This window comes from Aythya fuligula, chromosome 2 (assembly GCF_009819795.1).
Source record: "Aythya fuligula isolate bAytFul2 chromosome 2, bAytFul2.pri, whole genome shotgun sequence".
Lineage (NCBI taxonomy): Eukaryota > Metazoa > Chordata > Aves > Anseriformes > Anatidae > Aythya > Aythya fuligula.
In genome coordinates this window covers 25,420,381-25,437,558 of record NC_045560.1, presented here as the reverse complement: position 1 = coordinate 25,437,558, position 17,178 = coordinate 25,420,381, and the positions used below count along the sequence as shown (strand labels likewise).

Here is a 17,178-nt window from a genome sequence, read left to right as displayed (position 1 = left end):
CTCACACGATGTCAAGTGGACAGGGGTGGGTTTGGTGTTGTGTTTTTTTTTTTTTTTATTATTTTTGACTCGCTTTCCTCTGGAGCAGCGTGGGGAGGCTGCGGGCGGCCGAGAAGGGGTCTTTCCCCCGGCCTCTCGTTTGGTTTAAAAGGCTTACATAACTTTTGGAGCCGAAACGGGCATTTAGATGACTTTGCCGGCCGTGTGAATGCCGCGTCCCCCCCGGCTCAGGGGACGAGAGGCAGACACCCCTCCCCCTCACCATCACCACCCCCCTCAGACCCCAGCCCTCAGCCTGAGAGGCGCGGGGCTCCCTCAAGGAGGACACACACCGCTGAGGGGGGGGAAGTCTGGGATCACAGACGCCCCCACCTCCCCCGCGGGGCCCGGCCTCGCCCGGCCGCCCTCTCACGCCCCCCTCCGCCTCTGCCCCGGTCTCGCCTCAGCGCCCCCGCCGGGGGGAGGCGGCGCGGGGGAGGCGCTGCCGCCGCCGCCGCCGGGCGCTCTCCGGCCGCCCCGCTCCGCTCCGCCGCCGAGCCCCGGGGAAGGGGTGGGAGCGGTGCGAGGGGGTGTGGGCACGGCGCGGGCGAGAGGAGGCAGATGCTTGCCGAGGGACGGCCCCTCCGGAGGGGCTCGGCCCTGGGCAGCGCCTCCCGGGCGGCGGCTGAAGCGCTGCGGGGTGTCGGGGAGGCGGACGGCGCCATGCGCCCCTCCGAGGAGTGAGGGACCGAGGTGACCGGGAGAGGGACCGAGGTGGCCGGAGAAAGGACCGAGGTGACGGGAGCGCTGCCACCGTAAGTCCCGGCAACTTCGCCGCCGGGAAGACCGGCAGCGGGGCGGGAGAGGGGATGGGGAGCTGAGCCCGGGCGGCGTGCGGCTGGGAGAAGGGAAAAATAAAAGGAAAAAAAAATAATAATGATAAAGAAGACGGGGTGTTGGAGGAGGTCGGAGCGGTGGCTGCCGGCAGGGAGCGGCGCTGCTGGGGCTGGGGGCAGCGGAGCGGCCGCCGGGGGTCGGGGTCTGCCCCCGGTCTGCCGCCGGGGCTGTCGCTGTCACCGGGCGCCGCGGGTGCAGCAGCGGCGTTCGTCGGGCTGAGCCCTGCCGCTGGTGGCGGTGGATTGATGGATGAGGCTATTAGTTGGTGTCCAAGGACAATATAAACGCCTGCCAGGTTTGTCTTTAAATTGCCTGTATTGATTTCATTCTTGCGGGCTTTTTGACGAGGTGAAGGTAGTCGACGATTTGTAAAGGAAAGCGAAAAACTTCTGTTTTATTCTAGTTGCAGAGTGTTATTTGGAACCGAACTGATGAACGGAAGAAAAAATCATTCATAAAAAGAGCAAATACATGTGTATCCTCAGATCTCTTAAAGGCAGCGTTGTCAATATCTAACAGATGCCTTCCTGCTACGCTTCTATGTACATTGGCTGCCACTGAACTTAGGGGTAATACCGTATTCCTAGCAGGACGGTGTGCTTCCCTGCTCTAACAGAGTTACATAGCCTGACTGAAGGACTTTAGAATGAATTGAGGAAGTCATCGCATTAATACGCGTGTTGTCATTCCGTAGGCACTGAATCAAGTAAAGCTCTTCCTCCTGCTTCTCTCCTTCTGGGTGCAGGTAGGACAGTGTTCAGGCGCAGAACCCTCCTGTCTGGCCGCCCCAGGGCTGCCCAGGGTGACATCCCCTGTTACCAGCAGCCCAAACTGCAGGTGATGTCACGCCAAAGGGGGAATCGAAGTCGCTCAGAATCCTAAGCATAACTGTGAACTAGGCAAATTAAGGCTGGTATTTCCTTTGAAAAAAATCAGACATTTGGCAGACTTTACAAGTCGGTAACCTTTGCTAAGTTACCTCTGTGGTGCTTACTGCAGTTGTCATACAGTGGCTGACACAAAATTATTCTGGAAGTGCTAAAACACTGTGTGTCAGTACCTACCTGAAAGTGTTAAAGTGTGCTAACTTTGTAAATCTTGAGTAAACCATGGCCCTGTTAAGACCAATGGCAAAATCCCAATTAAAAAGAGTGGGTTTCACCATAGGTCTTGATTATCATTTAGAGTGAGTGCCAACCAACTTTGGTTAGAAATTCAAGTGGCAGTGTTTAAATTTGGATAGTGATAGTACTTCTAGCTCTCTGTAGCAGTGCTTTAAAATCCTGAGTGGTAGCCACACAGGTCTTAATACTTTTAAGAATGACTATGTATAATAAACTATTTTGTGTTTTCAAGAGGAACAGGCACTTCACACTTGTCTTATAGTCAGATTTTCATGATCAGTTCCTCGTGAGCACTTCCAGAAAGGATCATAAGCAAGTTAGATTGCAGTTTGCATATATACCGTATTTCAGCAGAGGTATTCAGGCAGTATATGTTGCTTATGGCAAAGACATTCACAAATAAACTGCTAAATATTTGACTTACTACAGATCATCAAACAATAGCTATATATCAGGGTTTTGTTCTCTAGAGCTCATAAGCTTGAAGGGAAGATGAAGAAACAGAAGCATCTTTTCTAAAAACCTTGTTGAAATATTACTGCACAACCCTGTAAGAAGCTAAACAGGCACTTGCTTATATGCAAGTCCTGTCATATAACACTGGAGTGACCAAAATAGCTGCCAATAATTTCCATTAATCTTGTATAAGCAAAAATGGAGGAAGAAAAAGCATATAATACCTTAGAGTTCCTGAAAAGTCTATACAGAAGAAGGACTGTTCTATAGTTGTTGTTTTTTTTTTTTTTTTAAATGATGCATACAGATACAGTTTTTGGAAAAATTAGTAACTAACTGAGCTATGCTTTCCTGAAAGTTGTTATAGCAAGTACCATGGGTTTCAGTTCTGCAAATGCCCACCAGTTCTGTAAGTTAGTAAGCTGGTAAGCTCATTTTTGTCTTATTTCTGATAATTGGTGTTCAGGTCCTAGCTGTTGCCACAGAAGTCGATGTTGAAACTTGTGTTAGTGCTAGCATAGGTCATACCTGGGCCTTCTGGGGTGATCCTGTTATGTGCCGAGAACTTTCAATTCCCATTGCTTGTGTCAGAGTGGCATCCAGGCAGGTCACTGCCCAGAACTACAAGCACAGAATAAAATTCACTCCTTTGAAAAATTTGCACGGTAAACAGTAGAGACCGAGGCATCTTGCCGAAGGCCATGTAGTAGGCCAGCGGATGACCTATGTCTGAGCATGAGTAGTCGGTACTTAACAAGGGTACACTGAGCTCTATTTAACAGGATTTAGTGTTAATTGATCCTTACATAAACCTACCCAAAAGTGGATGACCAGTGCCTTAAGGTCCTATGTTATTTCCTTCTGATCTTGTTTATTTCAGTATTAACCTCAATGTTTGCTAGCAGTAGCCTGCCAAAGAACAGCACATAATTACATATTGTTTGTTCTGTGCTGTTTTTTGGTCATACACCCACCTTCCATTTGACTTTGCTTTTAGTCACTTCCCAACTTAGGAAGGAGTGGGTCTGGCTGCTGGAAGCCTCTGTATGCAAGCACCATCACAGGCGCGACTTGTGCGCCAACAGCCCAGTCCCAAGAAGCAAAGCACTGGTGGCAGAGCACTAGGTGGATGCTGTGGCTATGTCACTGCACTACTTCAGGTGGGATCTCATCATGGTGCCACGTTGTAGATGTGGAGTTTTGTATGGGAAATGCTTGCTGTAATATGGGTGCTATAAGCAGTAGTTTTGATGCAGAGAATGCCTCGATGTAAATCTCCTTAAGGGGCAGTTCTCGTTCTTCTGAAGCAGCTGAAGTAGCTGTGAAAGATCACATGACTAAATATCACTGTTAATTAATAATAATAATAATAATAATAATAATCATCATCATCATCATCATCATCATCTTGAAGGTCAATAGCACGTATTTTGTGTTGAAGCTTTTTGTTAATGTTTTTAACAGTTATGGCTCCATGAATGCTTTTTGATGGTGAGACTTGGCAGGTGGAAAGAATGGAGAGCCTGTGTACAAGACAATGTTTGCAACTGTCCTTCGTGTTGGATAAGATTTGAGCTGGATTTACCTATCAGCTGGAAAGACACGTTGGATTGCTCGTGTGTAGAACTAGCTGATACAATATGCCAACAGCAGTGAGATTGGCCATATCTCAGTTTATCAGCTGATAAACTGGGCTTGGTGTTCCTCCAGCAGTTACACCTAGGAAATCCATGCCTCATGCCAAAGGCTGTATTTATGGGCATGTTTCAGCTGGACACCTTTCCAATTACAGCAATATCCATGGATGTTGGACGAGTCTTACTTCAGGTGATCTGCTGAGCAAACTGATGCCCTGCTGCTGCCTCACCAGTGAGCCCATGAGCCATTCAGTTGGCTCCCTGGATTGGAGGTGATTCTTGGTTAAGGATATGGGTCCCCAGGGTGGGGAGGACTTGGGGTCACTGATTCCCCTCTGGTAGAGAGCTCCATTGGTCTGCCTGTGCTGACCTGCATGGGTATACATGGAGACTTACCATTAAATCAAGGAAGAACGAGAAGTTCTGGTATTCAGCCATGAGGCAAAAGAGGAGTGATTTGATATTGGTGATAGGAAATAGCATTGTAGATATGAAACAAATGAGAACAAGGCAGCCTTGGATTTTTTAATGGTTCCCCAAATGTCTTCTGGCTTAGGATCATGTTGTAGAGAGGAAAACTAACACTGGCTTTTAGCAAATTTCAAACTGAAGTGCTGTAGTCCTAAAAGGCAGGTTACTGAGAGGAGAATCAGCTTAAGCTGTGCACCACAGACCTTGGGAACATGCAGGGAGGAGCTCTCTTGGGTCCAGGAGATGGAGTGATGGTGCAGTATTGGTATTCTTACTGCTACATGCAATCCAAAAAAAAAACAACTGAAAAATGAAATTCATGCAAATGCATCTTATCCACTGTACCTTAAAATGATTGCAATGTACCTGTTTTTTTTTTTTTGTTTTGTTTTGTTTTGTTTTTTGTTTTGTTTTGTTTTTTTCACAGTAGTCCTGTGCCTTTCAGTAAAGCTAGTAGTGAATGGGTTTAGAATAAGCTTCTGGACCTTGGCTTTTCCATCATTTATTTCAGTTATACTGGATAAAAGACTTGGCACAGATGTGGCAGAATTGGCTCCTTATACCACGCTTCTGGTAGTCTTTTTGGAAATATACATGCATTTCAGCTTCATGTGTCACATTTCAGTGTCACAGTTTCATGTAACACTGTTTAGCAAACAATTTTCTGCTTGGTCATATCCAACCACTTATAAAGGAACTGTATCACTCTGTCCAAGGCTTTTGATGAATGTTACCTACTGTTACTAAAAGTTAGATGAATAATACATTTGATAATTTTTGCAGTATTTTTGAATCCATTGTTTAACTATATTTTATTTATGGTAGCTCTAGCAGCATGTACTTTAAATGAATAGAGAGATATATGCTTGTTGGTGGCTTTGACATGCTAACTTTAGTTTGTGATGTCTTTATTAGCTTGGACAGAAGCACAGGTTAGAAAATTGCTGATATTTAAAAATGTGTGTTTGAAATGCCTTTTTCTTCCTGGATTGCTACTAAGTGCTGAACTACCCATCCACAATTGGAAAAGCAGATTTTTATTCTGTTGTTTTGTCCTAGAAATTGGACACTTCTGCAGGCAATGCCAAGTGAGTTCACAGACATATTTGGAGGTTGCTCGAGACAAGATGAATTGTGTCTTGTCTTCAGAAGTGTCATATCACAACTAAGTTGACAATAAAAAAGCCTTCTCTTTTAAATAATCTGAAGTGCTTCTGAAAGTGCAGCATTGCTACTAGAACGGTGTCAGTGCTCTCCAGTTAAGATTGTGCTGAGATCTACTCGTAAAAGAAAAAGAAACTGAAATTCTTTTCTACTTTTTTTATTAGTGACTGGATTGAGGCTCCTCATTTGGCACAATATTCTTCAAAGGTCAACTGATTTTTCTGTGTGTTTTTATGGAGAAATATTTACTTAGTTTTCAGTGCTCACATAACTAAAATTGTTGTAATCCATGGCACTGCTTACGGCTTGATGGAGGAATGAGAAAGGTAACCAAAGACTGAATAAATTCATAGAGTGAATTAGCCACCTCTGTTTCTCCGAAGCATGCTCCAGAATGAGACAGCTCCTGTGACTGTAGCATTTCAGCTCTGGTGTGTGCAGATGGGTGACTCCATTTCTGGTAGTTTTGATTTCTCTCCAGCTGGTACTGGTAACGGGTGTTAACTGCTTAGGCAAATCGCAGGTAACTCTGCAGTTGTATTCTGTTGCTATTGTTTGTATCAGTATCCTCCCTGCAGGATGTGTGTACTGCAGCAGTTTCATGGAGCAAAGTGAGCTGTCTTGATTTAAGTGATCTGTGAAGAAGTAATGTGACCCCTAAAAGTGGTATTCCCATTTAACTTTACCTCTCTTATGAAGCAGTAGTAAATAGGTGAAGTTCTACATAAGCTATATTCTTTTGTGCAGAGCTATCACCGTGTGACTTGTACCAGCTTGCTTTCTTGATCTTTTTCTTCATTCATGTGTCTGTTGGCTTAGTTATGTGTGGCTGAGTAACTGCTTCATCCCTGGGCTCTTCTCATACATCGCTCTCCCTTTTCATCATTGAAACATGATGGGGTAATTTGCTGTATATCAGCTAGCAAGCAGATGGTAGGCGTCTTTGGACAACTGAATGCAGTCCCTCACAGAGGAGGAACAAATGATGTCCCATAAAGTTACAGCTCTTTATGTATTAAGGGCTGTCATCTCTCATCCATTGGAACACGGTGAACAAAAGATGCTCGATGCTCTTCAGGTTGTCATGAGAGTCCTTCTTCAAACTACATACAAGGACTGAAACACCCTGCGAGTGTGCACATTTCTGACTCTTAAACAAGCTGTAAGCAATCTCCTCCAGCCATAAATATTCAAGGGCAGGGGAGAGGATGCTTAGACCTGCATTACTTTGCCCAATTGCTTAGAGGAGCTTTTTTTTTTTTTTCTTGGCTTTGGTAGTGAGAATGGTGTCTGTGACTTCTGACCTTCTTCATGCATCTAAAAGCTGGATCTCTCTGGGTAATAATGCCTGTTGTTACCAACCAGCCTGGCACCTAATGAAATCCTCATTTTCTTTTGTCTTCAAATCTGGACTCTCCAAACAACATGAAGTTAGAAGCGAAAGGGAAAGTTCTCTGCTGTTATCCTCAGCTATGCTGCTGGGGTTTAAACACTGAACACTGAATGGTATGGGATGCAGAAAGAAGCAAGTGATGTAGATTAGACAGGGAAAAAAAAAAAAAAGAAAAAAAAAAGAGTGGTGAAATAGTGAAAAATACAATCAGATCACAGAAAATATAGAGTGGGAAGTGTTCTGCAGAAAAGGGAAGAAAGTGATGCTTTGAATGGTATATGCACCTGTGCATTTAGAGGGAGAGATGATCTGGAAAGTTAAATTACAAAATATCTACTAAACTAACAGAAAACATCGTCTTCTGTTTACTTACATAGTAGCAGGGGAAATTAAATTTGTGCTCCAGTACTTAATTTTACGTATGAAATGTATTGATAATGACAGATCATTGATACTGGTTTAGTTGCTTATACAAGTGTCAGAGTAAGTTATTGAATCTTAAGATTTTATATGGCAACTCTTCCAAGAATCGTATTTCTAGCAAAGCAAAATGGGAAACAGGATTAGTGTGAGGCTGACTCAAAGGGTAGTTTAGTCTCACCAGTTGAGAGCCTCTTTAGCAAGTCCTGTGCTAGCATCAGGCTGTTTAAGAACATTTGTTGAGAGTAACCCATAGAGAGCTGATCACGTGCTCCTGGCTGTGCTGAGTTGTGATGCTTGCAGTTTAGAAAATCCTTTAAGCCCTGGTCTCGAGAAAGATTCAGTGATGGGGAGCAAATGGGTTCAAGTAGACTTCCTTTGGTGTTCTGAGGGCCACTTCCCTTACTACAGGCTGCTCGATGGCTCGATTCGTTTGAGCCCTTGAGTTGTTTGTGTTACAATACAATATTTTCCTCTGTTTGAATGTTGCCAAGTACATTTTGGGTTGAAGCAGCATCAAGTAATAAATAATAATCATTGTTACCATATGCTTGCACAGATAATGCAGCCCTTGTCTTTTCTACTCTGCTGTTTATTTGTTGTTTCTATCATCTGATGGTATTTGATGGTATATGCTTTCTAAAGACTGGAGTCATCTTGGTACTGAAAGGAAAACATATTTGGGTTTATAAGTATTTAAATTACTGCTAACTTTTTTGGCAGTCAGATCTGCAGTGTTTTGATCGGAATGTGTTCACCCAGTGAAATGCCTAATGTAATCAGAAGTCATCACTAAAAAAACTGTAGGTTTTCACTGCATAACTGTCTTTCGCCTAGCTGTGCCTCACATAACTGTATTCTCTTTTACCTAGCATCCATGATAACTCACTATGAGATCTATATACAAACTAAAAACCCAAGATGTGCCAGCTTGTCATTGCTGTAGCTGTTTGAGTTGTCTGCACAGCAATAGAACTGACACAAATCTTTGTATTTTAGGCCAGTGCTGTGGCTTATCCAGGCAGGCAGCTCAGCACCACATGGCCACTTGCTCGCTCTCCCCAAGTGTGATGGGGAAGAGAATCAGGAAGGTAAAAGTGCAAGAATTGATGGCTTGAGAAACCGATGATTTTTACCAGAATAAAAAGAAGTGGAGTGTAATGGCCTGTGAAATGTGAGAAATTAGTATGATTAAGCCAGCAGGAGATATGTATGTACTATGCACAGAAAGGATGCTGTAGAACCCCAGCTGTTAAAGATAGCTTCACACTCTCACAAAATATTGGGACTGTCTTTTATTGAAATGAAAGCCTGTCATTTCTCTACTTAAATAAATAAGTGGCAACATGTGGTCATTATCTTATTTATTATATGGCAGGTCATCAAATACATGTATGTTACAGCCATGCCACATGCAACATCAGAGAATATCACTGATAAGAGACTTCCTAAAGTGATGAATTGTGGTATCACTCTCAAATGTAATTCCACAATGAGAAATCAGATGGGTGTAATCATTAAAGGCAGTTAGTTATGCCAATTACTGTAATGTGGCATTTTATTAAATATATTCAGAACTTTGTTGTTGTTGTTGTTGTTAATTTTTTTTTTTTTTCAATGAAAAGGAAACTAATGAATTTTATGAAATCTAAATTTTTGCTTCTCACTGTAAAATATTTTTGCAGGTGAGGGGAATTTCAATGATCTCTCTATATATGTATTTATAGCAAAATACTGTTTTAAATTGAAGGAAAATGCACCACAAAATAATATGCAACTTGCACTCTGGAATGGGCATAGTTTAGATGGAAAAAGATGCAACAGATTGAAGGAGATGCTGGGAGAGCAAACAGCTCTATTTGCAGGGTGTACTTACAAAAAAAAGAGAAGTCAGCTGTCTTTGGAGATATCTCTGACCTAGTGTGTACCCCTTGCATTGTGTGACTATAGAAAGGCTGACTCTGGGCAGCACTGTATTCCCTATAGAAGCACAGTCCCCCTGGGCAGTCCATATGCATGTGGTCATGCATATCTATATATGTAAATATACACATATGCAGACACAATTTTCCATATGCAGTGTATAATATAATTTGTACAGATTCACACTTTTTGTCAGAAGTCTCTGGTTTCATCTACTTAGTGTTTTGCTGAGCTTTCATCTTTTGGGCTAAGAAATTTCACCAATCTGTTGGATTTATTTGGAGAATTTTAGCCAGATAATTTCCACATGCTTTGAAAACCTCATCAAGTGCAGGATGTGTTGTTTTGCTTTTGTCTGCAAATTCTGGATGCTCTGTTTCTTTGAGAAGTTCTTGTGCTGCCATGTGGTGGGAAATGGACTTGCCAGTAGAAGGTTTCTGAGTCAGGATCAATCCTTGTACCATTTGTCTAAGAACACCCACACTTGTGCAGCCCAGATCTTCACAGAGCTTTCGTCTGCAATCAGGTTTTTGAGGCAGTGTTAAGGCAGTCTATGCTGCCTAATTGAGGGCAGATAAAACAAGATCAAAGCACAAAAGATGAGCAGAAAGTGGAGTGTAGGAAAGTTTGAGAAGTATGGGGAAAATGGGAATGGTTTCAGAGGTGGTAGAAGGATGCTGAAACAGGGATTGGGTGTTAGTACTGAGAGCCAGTGTGGTTTGGGACAGGAAAGATTTGAGAAATACAAGCTTCTTTGACAAGAATGTAGATGGTGAGGGACAAACTGAACGTCAAAAACACTGACATTCCTAGGAGGTGGCATTTAGGGGCTAGTAAGGACAGGTGCTGGCAGAACACTATGACAATAGGAAGAAGATGTACTGGAAGAGACAGAATTCTCTTTCGCCCTCCCCTTCTTGCTCCTCTCTTTTCCTCCCCTCCCCACAAAATATACTAGAGTCACAAAGCCAGGAAAGTGAGATAATTTAAAACGGGACAAACTGAAGGCCAGGGAAAGAAAGAGTCCTTCCATATAGTGTGCCACATGGAGTGTCAGAAACCTTGTAAGGAGCAAGGTCTGCTTGGAAATGGTACTAAAAAGATGGAGAGTGGAAATAATGGAGAGGAGCATCTAATGTCTGGGAGAAGACAGGAGCAGAAGAAAAGAAAGTTCATAATGGGACAGATCAAGGTGAGGGAGGCAATAACCATCACAACGTCGTGCACAACCTTACTGAGTCTCACCAGCCTTCTGCTATCAGGAGATATCTGTGAAGATTTCTGGTGATGTTTTATTTTCCTTCTGGACTTCAGCATGTACAGGATGTCAACCTGCCACTGCTGCAATTCAACCAACCCTGCTGATATAGACCTTTGCGATGGGCTTTTATGGGATGAGTTTTTAGTACCTTTCATGAAACGTTTTCACCATGCATAATTAAAACACTGATGTACTGGTCTTAAGATGATTATATTTATTCCGTGTTTGTTTCTTAAGCCCAGATTTAGAGGGTAGGGTGCAGATGCAGGAGCCATCTGAAAACCTATCTAATTTAAGCAGCTCCCGTTTATCACATTGAGCGTGTGAGCAAGACTTGTTGGCTTAGTCCCACTGTCTTTCTGGGAATAATTTAAACCAAATTCATGGACGGAATCTCTGAATCTGGAGAAAATTTTATGTTCCATTTACAGAGAAAGACAAGAAGTGTACATCTTCTGAATGTCCAGAATGCTTCTTTCAATGCTTGGGCTTAGTTGATGGATTTTTTTTCTTTTTCTGAACTTCAGCCAAAAGAGGATAAAGGTTCTTTGTTTCTCATATTCTTTTGTACAGACAGCTGAGAACATTTGTAAGTGTCTATAAGGGCAAACTTACTGAATCAAATCGAAGAAGTGTGGATGGACAGTTGGAATGATTTGAAATATCCTGTTTCAGAGAGAGGAGCTCTGCATTCAGAGAAGAAATTGTAGGAAAGTTGAGGATCTACTGAGTCCTTTGATGTAAGTGAATCAGCCAGCTGGAACAGATTGTTAAAAAGACTGTTTCTGCAGAGGAAAATGAGATGCTGGAAACTTCTAATAGGATGAGGCAAAAAAGAAAATATGTGTGTTAAACGAGGACACTCAAATGTCCTATAATATCACTAGAATGGCTAGAGCATAGGAGATCGAGAGCAGATGAGAGGCCACCTCAGTAATGGTGATTGCTGACCTCCCACATTTTATCATTTACATGCAATCACTCATATGCAGTCTCAGAGAAACATCAAACACATTTGAAGAGAAACATACTATAGGGGCACAAACCCAGCAGATTGCCCGTGAACATGGGAGTATCGTGCAAGAAAAAATGAAAACCGGGTGTTTGGGAAGATGTATGCAAAGAAAACTGAGGAGAGCAAAGCCTTCAATGCATGCAGCTGAAAAATATCTCTGGGGAAAGCAGTCATCAGCAATGTTCCTTTTTTTTTTTTTTTTTTTTTTTTTTTTAAAAAAAAGCTAATAGTGGTGAGACATGCAAACTTTTAAATCACCATCAATAAATTGCCATCAATATTGGAGTACAGTTTTGGGGGCTGACAACAGGAAAAAGTTGAATCCATGACACAAAACAAAACTATCAGGATACAATAATATTCTATGTAGATAAAAGTATATAAAAAAAGGACCTAGGTATCTCTAGAGTAGATGCTCCTGCAGAATTAATTAATTATTTTTTTTTGATATGAAGCTTAGCTATTTGTTAAATCTGATTTAAAAACAAACAAACAAACAAACACAAACAAACAAAAGCCCATCCAGAACTTTAAGGGAAGTGAACTGGAAAAAATGTTCCCTGGCAGGCCTGCCTAATACTAAGTATCCATGTGGTTGAAGACAGACAAGGTCAACTGCCTGCTGCAAAATTTACCTACAAGGCAGTACCAGAAGTGCATGCTGCAACCTGATAACTGTTATCTCTACTTTGAGCCTCTTGGAAATAAAGACATTAATTAGACAAATGAGGAAGATATGGGAAAGGGTGTACTTGATGATGACAGTAGAGAAGAAAAATAATAGGGTATTCCATGTATGCATACTTATTAAAGATCTTTAAGGCAGTGAATCAGGAACAAATCAACACAAGAACAATCACACAATGATACAGGAACAAAACAACCCACTCATGCTAGATGACATCACTTCCAAGCCTTCTCTAACAAGCATGTTCATTATGTTAGATGCACGATTTGGTAGTGGAAGGTCAGATAGGACAAGGAGGGCAGCTAATTAATGCCTTCCAACACACCATCCAGAAGGCAGTATTTCAAAAACGCCTGCTGACATATCATCTGCACAAGATACATCGAAGAAGAGAGGCCTCGAAATAGCAGAATATCTTATTCTTTTACCAGAGCAAATGGCACTAAAACTGATGGTGTTAATCACATGATGCTGGGGACATTTCTAAATCACAGTCAGATCCAAATCATTAGTAAGCAGATGGATGAGAATAGTTAAGCACTGGAACAGATTGCCCAGAGAAGCTGTGGAATTTCCATCCTTGAGAGTTTTGAAAGTAGCCTGGATATGTCCCTGAATAACTTGAAAGTTAGACCTGCTTTGAGGAGACCTGCTACGTTACCTCCAGAGGTCCATTCCAGACTAGTTTTTTCTATGGTTCAGGGAATTATTTGGTCTGCAAAGGAGGCATCCAATCATATCCAAAAAAAAAAAAAAAAAAAAAAAAGGTGAAAGGGAAAAGGGCTGGAACTCAGGGCAGGGGTTACAAAACTATCTGTTGAATAGGAATGATGAGACCTTGGTAAGAACTTGAAGGAGGAACCCAGTGAAGAAGGATTCCAATGGAAAAGGAAGTGTCAGGACAAGTAATTAAAAATGACAGTAACTGTCCCTAAGAAGGCTAAATTAAGGTTCCCCATAATTTCTAACTTCAGTTACCTATATAATTTGAAGAATCTTTAATTGTCTGACTTTATCACAAGCATTTATTAGCGTGATTCCAAGAGACTCTGTATGAAATAAGGGTATTGGTGATTTACAAAGGCAGGAAAGTACCATTTGTTGTTGTTTAAAAGATCTATTAACATCATTGAACACAGAGTTTTTGCTAAAACTTTCATCTACTCAGAGGGGGAAAGTAAAAACAATGAAGAAATGTGAAAGCCTTAGGCTTCATTTAAGCAAATAATAATTTTGGAGATACAAAGCTGATTTACATAAGATACTCCTGAGAGCAAATTTTAAAGTGATCTTTATAATGCTGAACAGCTAAAGCTTGTCAATCTTAAAAAAAGCTGGCAATATGACGGCCAGTCTATAAGCTTTCACATTTAATGCTAGTCCATGAAGAACTCTCATTTTCTCTGTAGAACATTAGCATTAGCCTGATACCTGAGGTACACCTCAGTTGTTCATCATCAGTGCCCTTTTTTAAGGCATTTTTTTTAAAGACTCGATTGCACAGACTGCAGCAGAAATGAAGTAGGGCTAGGGCATGAGTTAGCTTCCAGCCATCCTGTCAGTGTGCCCGGTGTGCCACCAGCTAGTCTTGCTGCGTCCGGAAATAATGCCAGGTGTGACCTATTATTTGAATAGTTAGGATGTGGGATATTGTAAAATGAAAAAGATGTTTGTTTACCACACTTAAGACACCTCTAGCATTACTTACAGTTTGTCATATTTGCTGTAATGTATGCAGAACGAAGAGAGGAGGATCATGCAGGTGAAATCCTGTTTGGTACAGTGACTTCCTCAAATTCTGCTCAATCCCAGACAATGGTTTGTTTTTCTGCAGTTACATGATAACCCCCAGTTAATGTTTGCACAGGGGACAGTAAAACTAGAAAGAGAGGGATAGTATTTTAGAAAGAGAGGGAAAACATTTCAGGAAAACCTCCACACATTCATTTGAGAGATAAATCTCATGGAAAACTGCCTTTCCTATTTCTCCTCCTTGCTTAACTTGCACACTTATTCCTGAGCAGGAGTCTCTTCAGTTTTGATGTTTCAACAAGGCACCATCTGAAGTCCCTTGGTAGGGTCAAAGCATGAGGGCAAGAAGGGTGTGAATGTGGTGGTAAATGTTCTTAAAAGATGGTAGCTTAGCTGCATCTTATCATTTTATTAAAGTGGCATTTTCCAAACTATTTTCCACAGTATCCTCATGCTAAGCAAGCATAACTCTTCAAGCAAACATAACAAGAAGCACTGGCACACAGGTAGGAGAAATGCAGTACTTCTAAAAATATTGTACAAGCTAACTTGTGCCAAGAGTCTCTTTCCTGCACTACTGGAGGTAGATCAAATTTGGGTTTTCTGCAGCTAGGAGATACTCTTTAAATCATGACCTGCATGCATGTTATACATTCTCTTCTCTCTGAAAGAAGTTTCTTGTCTCATCCACTTACACATCTTGTTTTGCCACCCTGCTTAGAGCCAATCTACTTGGCTAGTAATTGAAAAGTATATGTTTTGCATTTTTCTTCCCATAATTTCTGCCACCCTTGGGCAGAACTCTCTTTCTGAGTGACTGGGAAACAATGATTGTGTAATGGGCATTTCCATAAATTAGTCATACATTCATACATTCAAATCAATGATTATATCGACTGGAGTCAGACCATCTGTCCTTTTCTGCCTGGAAGTAGAATGGTAAAATACAATAAAAATGCATGACACAAAATTAATCTCCTCAGTGTCTAATGAGGAGACTGGGCTGATCTGAGGTGCTGCCAGCACTGAGGCTGTGTGTGGTGACCTCAGAAGCTGTAATCAAGGGGAGCCTGATGCCAGCAACCCTTTCTGCATTTTTTGGCCAGGCAGACATGTGAGATGGGCATGTGCCTCTGCCAGCTAAGCTGCTCCAAGCCCACCAACTCTGAACCAGATTGCTTTGGTGCCGGTTGGGCCAGAGGCCATGTTCCCAGGCCAGGCCAGCACTGAACACAAAAGACAGCACCCTGCCTCTCCTTTTGCTATTGAAGGCTGGGTGCTGTGCTTGGACACGCACATGTTTGCCTGCTCTTGAGTTCAGCACAAATGTGACTGCTCGTCCCTTTGCTGTATTGCTGTGCTCTTCTGTTGCTACCATTGTGCTGGAGTAGTGGAAATCACATGGTAAAAATAACAGAGTTCCCATGGAGTGGACACTTAGAACAATATCAATAAGCTCATCACAATGCGGGTGAGAGGAAGGAACTGTATAGTGATGGATATATGCCGTTACTGCATTGGTTTTTGCACCAATTAATTTTTCTGATTACAAAAAGTATCACTGTGCCTATTATGGATATGCTAGTTTTTAAATTACATAAACCAACTCTGTCACTCACTGTACATCATGCTGTTGTTATATTAAGGCCTTAATTCTTACATGGAAACAGTCAATTCGTGTAAAGTCCTCTTTGTACTTACATATAATCATGGAGACTTTATAAACTTATGGCAGTTTTGATATTTTGCACTTACACAGTTGCAAGGGGCATTAGGTAGAGCAAGAGTAGTCCCCTATGTACTTGACAGTTTCCTTCTAAAGAACAGGGAGGAAGCAATGCCAGGCCCAGGCCCAGGCTGGGCAATGAATGGCTGGGGAGCAGCTCGGCAGAAAGGGACCTGGGGGTGCTGGTGACAGCAGGTGCAGTGAGAGCCAGCAGTGTGCCCTGGCAGCCAGGAAGGCAAACCCCATTTTGGGTTTCCCATGATGGCAGGGTGCAGAAGGGCTCAGAGCTGCACTAGGGGAGGGCTGGGCTGGGTGTGAGGAGAAATGTCAGTGCCATGAGAGTGATCACACACCAGGATGGGCTTCCTGGAGAAGCGCGTAGTGCCCCATGCCTGTCAGTGCTCAAGGGACGGTTGGACAATGCCCTCGGTGACATGCTTCAGCTTGTGGTCAGCCCTGAAGGCTGACTCGATGGTCTCTGTGGTGCCCTTCCAACTGTTCTGTTCTGTTCTGTTCTGTTCTGTTCTGTTCTGTTCTACTCTACTCTACTCTACTCTACTCTACTCTACTCTACTCTACTCTACTCTACTCTACTCTACTCTACTCTATTCTATTCCATTCCATTCCATTCCATTCCATTCCATTGCATTCCATTGCATTCCATTCTAATTAGAAATAAAAAGCAAAACCAGCAATAGAACAATGTAGCGACAGAACCGCTAAGTAAGAGGGCTGAAATTATCGCATCAAAACAAAACAAAGCAAAACAAAACCCAAAGGAAATTTAAACTCAAAGCTGAAACTATTTTAACTTTCCTTTTTGATCACAAAATATGAAAGACAGCCTAAAGCACAATATGGTTTTTCCCTAAAGCATGATATTAATTCCATCATGTTTGCTTGTGCATCTCTGCATGTCTGCACATGTATTGCATCTTTTAATTACTTTCAGTGGGAAGCCTGGACAGTGCCTGTTAGCCCAAAGCAGAGAGGAAAATGGAAAAAAAGTGGTGAGCAGATTTTTAAGAAACAACCTTGTCAGTAGGAGTACAGGCACCAGAAGGGGAAGAGTTAAGGGAAGAATATGAAGGATAAATGCTCATGAAACGTGGCTATTGCTGCTCCTACTTCTACAAGAGGAGAAAAAAGTAAAGAATAGGCTGTCACAAAAAGAAAACCACAGGCCTTGGGGAAACCCTGAGCTTAAGGAGAACAGAGAGCTACTATTTATTTATTTATTTATTTGCAGTTTTAGGGAGCTTTTTACTAAGC

The 17,178-nt window shown here is 42.2% G+C and overlaps 1 protein-coding gene across 1 annotated transcript in view; it reads left to right on the top strand.

The window, feature by feature from the left end:
- The first annotated feature begins 623 nt into the window (after positions 1 to 623).
- Positions 624 to 17,178, top strand: part of CALCR (calcitonin receptor) — a 171,283-nt gene continuing 154,728 nt past the window's right edge. Inside the window, exon 1 of the mRNA XM_032183262.1 lies at positions 624 to 794. The gene's annotated coding sequence lies outside the window, so the exon portion shown is untranslated. The remainder of the gene's footprint in view (positions 795 to 17,178) is intronic.